This window comes from Oncorhynchus keta, chromosome 3 (assembly GCF_023373465.1).
Source record: "Oncorhynchus keta strain PuntledgeMale-10-30-2019 chromosome 3, Oket_V2, whole genome shotgun sequence".
In the NCBI taxonomy this organism is placed as follows: domain Eukaryota; kingdom Metazoa; phylum Chordata; class Actinopteri; order Salmoniformes; family Salmonidae; genus Oncorhynchus; species Oncorhynchus keta.
In genome coordinates, this window is record NC_068423.1 from 26,047,375 (window position 1) to 26,055,274 (window position 7,900).

Below are 7,900 nucleotides of genomic sequence, written 5' to 3' on the forward strand. Positions count from 1 at the left end.
TCTAGGCTGCCCTCTAGGCTGGCCTCTAGGCTGCCCTCTAAGCTGCCCTCTAGGCTGCCCTCTAGGCTGCCCTCTAAGCTGCCCTCTAGGCTGGCCTCTTGGCTGCCCTCTAAGCTGCCCTCTAAGCTGCCCTCTAAGCTGCCCTCTAGGCTGGCCTCTAGGCTGCCCTCTAAGCTGCCCTCTAGGCTGCCCTCTAGGCTGCCCTCTAGGCTGCCCTCTAGGCTGGCCTCTAAGCTGCCCTCTAGGCTGCCCTCTAGGCTGCCCTCTAAGCTGCCCTCTAGGCTGCCCTCTAGGCTGCCCTCTAAGCTGCCCTCTAGGCTGGCCTCTAGGCTGGCCTCTAGGCTGCCCTCTAGGCTGCCCTCTAGGCTGCCCTCTAGGCTGGCCTCTAGGCTGGCCTCTAGGCTGGTCTCTAGGCTGGCCTCTAAGCTGCCCTCTAGGCTGGCCTCTAGGCTGCCCTCTAGGCTGGCCTCTAGGCTGCCCTCTAGGCTGGCCTCTAGGCTGGCCTCTAGGCTGGCCTCTAGGCTGGCCTCTAGGCTGCCCTCTAGGCTGGCCTCTAGGCTGGCCTCTAGGCTGCCCTCTAGGCTGGCCTCTAGGCTGCCCTCTAAGCTGCCCTCTAGGCTGCCCTCTAGGCTGGCCTCTAGGCTGCCCTCTAGGCTGGCCTCTAGGCTGGCCTCTAGGCTGCCCTCTAGGCTGCCCTCTAGGCTGCCCTCTAGGCTGGCCTCTAGGCTGCCCTCTAGGCTGCCCTCTAAGCTGCCCTCTAAGCTGCCCTCTAAGCTGCCCTCTAGGCTGCCCTCTAGGCTGGCCTCTAGGCTGGCCTCTAGGCTGCCCTCTAGGCTGCCCTCTAGGCTGCCCTCTAGGCTGGCCTCTAGGCTGCCCTCTAGGCTGCCCTCTAGGCTGGCCTCTAGGCTGCCCTCTAGGCTGGTGCTCTGTAGGCTGGCCTCTAGGCTGCCCTCTAAGCTGCCCTCTAAGCTGCCCTCTAGGCTGCCCTCTAGGCTGGCCTCTAGGCTGCCCTCTAGGCTGCCCTCTAGGCTGCCCTCTAGGCTGCCCTCTAAGCTGCCCTCTAGGCTGGCCTCTAGGCTGCCCTCTAAGCTGCCCTCTAAGCTGCCCTCTAAGCTGCCCTCTAGGCTGGCCTCTAGGCTGGCCTCTAAGCTGCCCTCTAAGCTGCTCTCTAGGCTGCCCTCTAAGCTGCCCTCTAGGCTGGCCTCTAAGCTGCCCTCTAGGCTGCCCTCTAGGCTGCCCTCTAAGCTGCCCTCTAGGCTGCCTCTAAGCTGCCCTCTGCTGCCCTCTAGGCTGGCCTCTAGGCTGGCCTCTAGGCTGGCCTCTAGGCTGCCCTCTAGGCTGCCCTCTAGGCTGGCCTCTAGGCTGGCCTCTAAGCTGGCCTCTTAAGCTGGTCTCTAGGCTGCCCTCTAAGCTGCCCTCTAGGCTGGCCTCTAGGCTGCCCTCTAGGCTGGCCTCTAGGCTGCCCTCTAAGCTGGCCTCTAGGCTGGCCTCTAGGCTGGTCTCTAGGCTGGCCTCTAAGCTGCCCTCTAGGCTGGCCTCTAGGCTGGCCTCTAGGCTGCCCTCTAGGCTGGCCTCTAGGCTGCCCTCTAAGCTGCCCTCTAGGCTGCCCTCTAGGCTGGCCTCTAGTCTGCCCTCTAGGCTGGCCTCTAAGCTGGCCTCTAGGCTGTCCTCTAAATTGCCCTCTAGGCTGCCCTCTAGGCTGGCCTCTAAGCTGGCCTCTAGGCTGCCCTCTAGGCTGCCCTCTAGGCTGGCCTCTAAGCTGCCCTCTAAGCTGCCCTCTAAGCTGCCCTCTAAGCTGCCCTCTAAGCTGCCCTCTAGACTGGCCTCTAGGCTGCCCTCTACGCTGCCCTCTACGCTGGCCTCTGGGCTGGCCTCTGGGCTGGCCTCTAAACTGCCCTCTAGGCTGGCCTCTAAGCTGGCCTCTAGGCTGGCCTCTAGGCTGGCCTCTAGGCTGGCCTCTAGGCTGCCCTCTAGGCTGCCCTCTAAGCTGCCCTCTAAGCTGCCCTCTAAGCTGCCCTCTAGGCTGCCCTCTAGGCTGGCCTCTAGACTGGCCTCTAGGCTGCCCTCTATGCTGGCCTCTAGGCTGGCCTCTAGGCTGGCCTCTAGGCTGCCCTCTAAGCTGCCTCTAGGCTGCCCTCTAGGCTGGCCTCTAGGCTGGCCTCTAGGCTGGCCTCTAAGCTGGCCTCTAGGCTGGCCCCTAAGCTGCCCTCTAGGCTGCCCTCTAGGCTGCCCTCTAGGCTGCCCTCTAAGCTGGCCTCTAGGCTGCCCTCTAAGCTGCCCTCTAAGCTGCCCTCTAAGCTGCCCTCTAAGCTGCCCTCTAAGCTGGTCTCTAGGCTGCCCTCTAGGCTGGCCTCTAGGCTGCCCTCTAGGCTGCCCTCTAAGCTGCCCTCTAAGCTGCCCTCTAAGCTGGCCTCTAGGCTGGCCTCTAAGCTGCCCTCTAAGCTGGCCTCTAGGCTGGCTTCTAGGCTGGCCTCTAAGCTGCCCTCTAAGCTGGCCTCTAGGCTGGCCTCTAGGCTGCCCTCTAGGCTGCCCTCTAGGCTGCCCTCTAGGCTGCCCTCTAGGCTGCCCTCTAGGCTGGCCTCTAGGCTGCCCTCTAGGCTGGCCTCTAAGCTGCCCTCTAAGCTGGCCTCTAGGCTGGCCTCTACAGCTCCTGTGGAGTTGTTTACACTTCACTATGGCAGACCGTAGCAAAACATTTTGCAATAGAAAACGAAAACAAGTAGTCTCACCCTGTCCTTTTTCTTCCGTTTGTTGCCAAATGAATAGGGTGTTTGGCTATGTGTTTTGGATCCGGGCCCAAAACAGTTTCCCTTTTTGGCTAGGAGAACGGAGGATAGGAAGGGGAACCAAGGGGAACCAGGTTCTTCCTTCCCCCACACAGCAGAGGCATCTGGGAACACTCTCTGACCCAATCCTAAACCATTCCCTAAACCCTATGCCCTATGCATGAACTTGTAGAGATCTGAGAGGATTTTATTGGTATAAGCAATATGGTGAACCGTTCCCCTAGCCTATCAGAGGGAAAGGTGGAGCTATTACCAAATTGCTTACACCTATCGAATCATCTTACACAAGTGCATAGTGTGCAGGGTTTAGGGCGTAGGGGTCCATTTGGGATTGGGCCTTAGTCTTCAGCTCTAGCCCCTCCCACCATCATAATAAACCATCAACTACAAACTAGCCCCTCCCACCATAACAAACATCTACTACCAACTAGCCCCTCCCACCATAACAAACATCATCTACTACCAACTAGCCCCTCCCACCATAACAAACATCTACTACCAACCAGCCCCTCCCACCATAACAAACATCTACTACCAACCAGCCCCTCCCACCATAACAAACATCATCTACTACCAACTAGCCCCTCCCACCATAACAAACCATCTACTACCAACTAGCCCCTCCCACCATAACAAACATCTACTACCAACTAGCCCCTCCCACCATAACAAACATCATCTACTACCAACTAGCCCCTCCCACCATAATAAACCATCAACTACAAACTAGCCCCTCCCACCATCATAATAAACCATCTACTACCAACTAGCCCCTCCCACCACCATAATAAACCATCAACTACAAACTAGCCCCTCCCACCATAACAAACATCTACTACCAACTAGCCCCTCCCACCATAACAAACATCTACTACCAACCAGCCCCTCCCACCATAACAAACATCATCTACTACCAACTAGCCCCTCCCACCATAACAAACCATCTACTACCAACTAGCCCCTCCCACCATAACAAACATCTACTAGCAACTAGCCCCTCCCACCATCATAATAAACCATCGACTACCAACTAGCCCCTCCCACCATAACAAACATCTACTACCAACTAGCCCCTCCCACCATAACAAACATCTACTAGCAACTAGCCCCTCCCACCATAACAAACACCATCTACTACCAACTAGCCCCTCCCACAATAACAAACATCTACTACCAACCAGCCCCTCCCACCATAACAAACATCTACTAGCAACTAGCCCCTCCCACCATAACAAACACCATCTACTACCAACTAGCCCCTCCCATAATAACAAACATCTACTACCAACCAGCCCCTCCCACCATAACAAACATCATCTACTACCAACCAGCCCCTCCCACCATAACAAACATCTACTAGCAACTAGCCCCTCCCACCATAACAAACCATCTACTACCAACTAGCCCCTCCCACCATAACAAACATCTACTAGCAACTAGCCCCTCCCACCATCATAATAAACCATCGACTACCAACTAGCCCCTCCCACCATAACAAACATCTACTACCAACTAGCCCCTCCCACCATAACAAACATCTACTACCAACTAGCCCCTCCCACCATAACAAACACCATCTACTACCAACTAGCCCCTCCCATAATAACAAACATCTACTACCAACCAGCCCCTCCCACCATAACAAACCATCTACTACCAACTAGCCCCTCCCACCATAACAAACCATCTACTACCAACTAGCCCCTCCCACCATAACAAACATCATCTACTACCAACTAGCCCCTCCCACCATAACAAACCATCTACTACCAACTAGCCCCTCCCACCATAACAAACATCTACTAGCAACTAGCCCCTCCCACCATCATAATAAACCATCGACTACCAACTAGCCCCTCCCACCATAACAAACATCTACTACCAACTAGCCCCTCCCACCATAACAAACATCTACTAGCAACTAGCCCCTCCCACCATAACAAACACCATCTACTACCAACTAGCCCCTCCCATAATAACAAACACATCTATCTACCAACCAGCCCCTCCCACCATAACAAACATCATCTACTACCAACTAGCCCCTCCCACCATAACAAACCATCTACTACCAACTAGCCCCTCCCACCATAACAAACATCTACTACCAAAGCCCCTCCCACCATCTACATCTACCAACCAGCCCCTCCCACCATAACAAACATCTACTACCAACCAGCCCCTCCCACCATAACAAACATCTACATCTACTAACAAACCATCCAACTAGCCCCTCCCACCATAACAAACATCATCTACTACCAACTAGCCCCTCCCACCATAACAAACATCTACTACCAACTAGCCCCTCCCACCATAACATCTACTACAACCATCTACTACCAACTAGCCCCTCCCACCATAACAAACATCCCACCATAACAAACATCTACTAGCCCCTCCCACCATAAAACCATCTACTACCAACTAGCCCCTCCCACCATAACAACCATAACAAACATCTACTAGCAACTAGCCCCTCCCACCATAACAAACACCATCTACTACCAACTAGCCCCTCCCACCATAACAAACATCTACTACCAACTAGCCCCTCCCACCATAACAAACATCATCTACTACCAACTAGCCCCTCCCACCATAACAAACATCTACTACCAACTAGCCCCTCCCACCATAACAAACATCTACTAGCAACTAGCCCCTCCCACCATAACAAACACCATCTACTACCAACTAGCCCCTCCCATAATAACAAACATCTACTACCAACCAGCCCCTCCCACCATAACAAACATCTACAGCCCCTCCCACCATAACAAACCATCTACTACCAACTAGCCCCTCCCACCATAACAAACATCTACTAAACACCATCTACTACCAACTAGCCCCTCCCACCATAACAAACCATCTACTACCAACTAGCCCCTCCCACCATAACAAACACAAACATCTACTAGCAACTAGCCCCTCCCCCATAACCACCATAACAAACATAACAAACATCTACTACCAACTAACAAAGCCCCTCCCACCATAACAAACATCTACTAGCCAACATAACAAAGCCCCTCCCACCATAACAAACATCTAACCAACCAGCCCCTCCCACCATAACAAACATCTACTAGCAACTAGCCCCTCCCACCATAACAAACCATCTACTACCAACTAGCCCCTCCCACCATAACACATCTATAGCCCCTCCCACCATAACAAACACCATCTACTACCAACCAGCCCCTCCCACCATAACAAACAACTAGCAATAGCCCCTCCCACCATCAAAAAACCATCACTACCAACTAGCCCCTCCCACCATAACAAACATCTACTACCAACTAGCCCCTCCCACCATAACAAACATCTACTAGCAACTAGCCCCTCCCACCATAACAAACCATCTACTACCAACTAGCCCCTCCCACCATAACAAACATCTACTACCAACCAGCCCCTCCCACCATAACAAACATCTACTAGCAACTAGCCCCTCCCACCATAACAAACATCTACTAGCAACTAGCCCCTCCCACCCAAACATCTACAGCCCCTCCCACCATAACAAACACCATCTACTACCAACTAGCCCCTCCCACCATAACAAACACATCTACTACCAACTAGCCCCTCCCACCATAACAAGACATCTACTAGCAACTAGCCCCTCCCACCATAACAAACCATCTACCAGCCCCTCCCACCATAACAAACATCTACTACCAACTAGCATAACCATCCTACCAACAGCCCCTCCCAACATAACAAACCATCTACTTGTAAACCAGCCCCTCCCACCATAACAAACCATCTACTACCAACCAGCCCCTCCCACCATAACAAACCATCTACTACCAACTAGCCCCTCCCACCATAACAAAAACTACCAACCAGCCCCCCACCAACAAACCATCTACTACCAAAGCCCCTCCCACCATAATGGTTCTCAATGGTTCAGATCAGAGACAATGATAGACAGCTGCCTCTGATTGAGAACCACACCCGGCCAAACAACAAAGAAAAACAAAACATAGAAAATTAACATAGAATGCCCACCCTAGTCACACCCTGGCCTAACCAAAATAAAGAATAAAATCCTCTGTGTCTGTGTGTGTGTGTGTGTGTGTGTGTGTGTGTGTGTGTGTGTGTGTGTGTGTGTGTGTGTGTGTGTGTGTGTGTGTGTGTGTGTGTGTGTGTGTGTGTGTGCGCGTGCTACAGTATGATAGTTGACATGGCATGTATCCTAAACACATACCTTATCCAATACCAAGACAGTATGAACAGTTCCCATATGACACACAACAAGATACAGAAGAGATATTGCAAATGGCCTTGCTACTGTCGCTGTCGCTGTAGTTTCTTGTGATGGTGGTTGCCATCATCGCCTCTCAGTATTCTCTGGCTTGTAAATGCGCCCTTTGTTGTCCTCTCTCCGGAATCCATGGCCATGGCAAGTGCAGGAGAGATGGGGAGAGGTAGAGGGAGCAGAGGAGAGGAGGGGGAGGAGGAATAGGAGAGATGAGGAGGAACAGGAGAGATGAGGAGAGGTAGAGGGAGCAGAGGAGAGGAGATCAGAGGAAAAGAAGGGTTGAGGAGAGAGGAGAGGAAAGGAGAGGAGAGGGCAGGTAGAGGGAGCAGAGGAGAGGAGATCAGAGGAAAAGAAGGGTTGAGGAGAGAGGAGAGGAAAGGAGAGGAGAGGGCAGGTAGAGGGAGCAGAGGAGAGGAGATCAGAGGAAAAGAAGGGTTGAGGAGAGAGGAGAGGAAAGGAGAGGAGAGGGCAGGTAGAGGGAGCAGAGGAGAGGAGAGCAGAGGAAAAGAAGGGTTGAGGAGAGAGGAGAGGAAAGGAGAGGAGAGGGCAGGAGAGATGAGGAGAGGTAGAGGGAGCAGAGGAGAGGAGAGCAGAGGAAAAGAAGGGTTGAGGAGAGAGGAGAGGAAAGGAGAGGAGAGGGCAGGAGAGATGAGGAGAGGTAGAGGGAGCAGAGGAGAGGAGAGCAGAGCAGAGGAAAAGAAGGGTTGAGGAGAGAGGAGAGGAAAGGAGAGGAGAGGGCAGGTAGAGGGAGCAGAGGAGAGGAGATCAGAGGAAACGAAGGGTTGAGGAGAGAGGAGAGGAAAGGAGAGGAGAGGGCAGGAGAGATGAGGAGAGGTAGAGG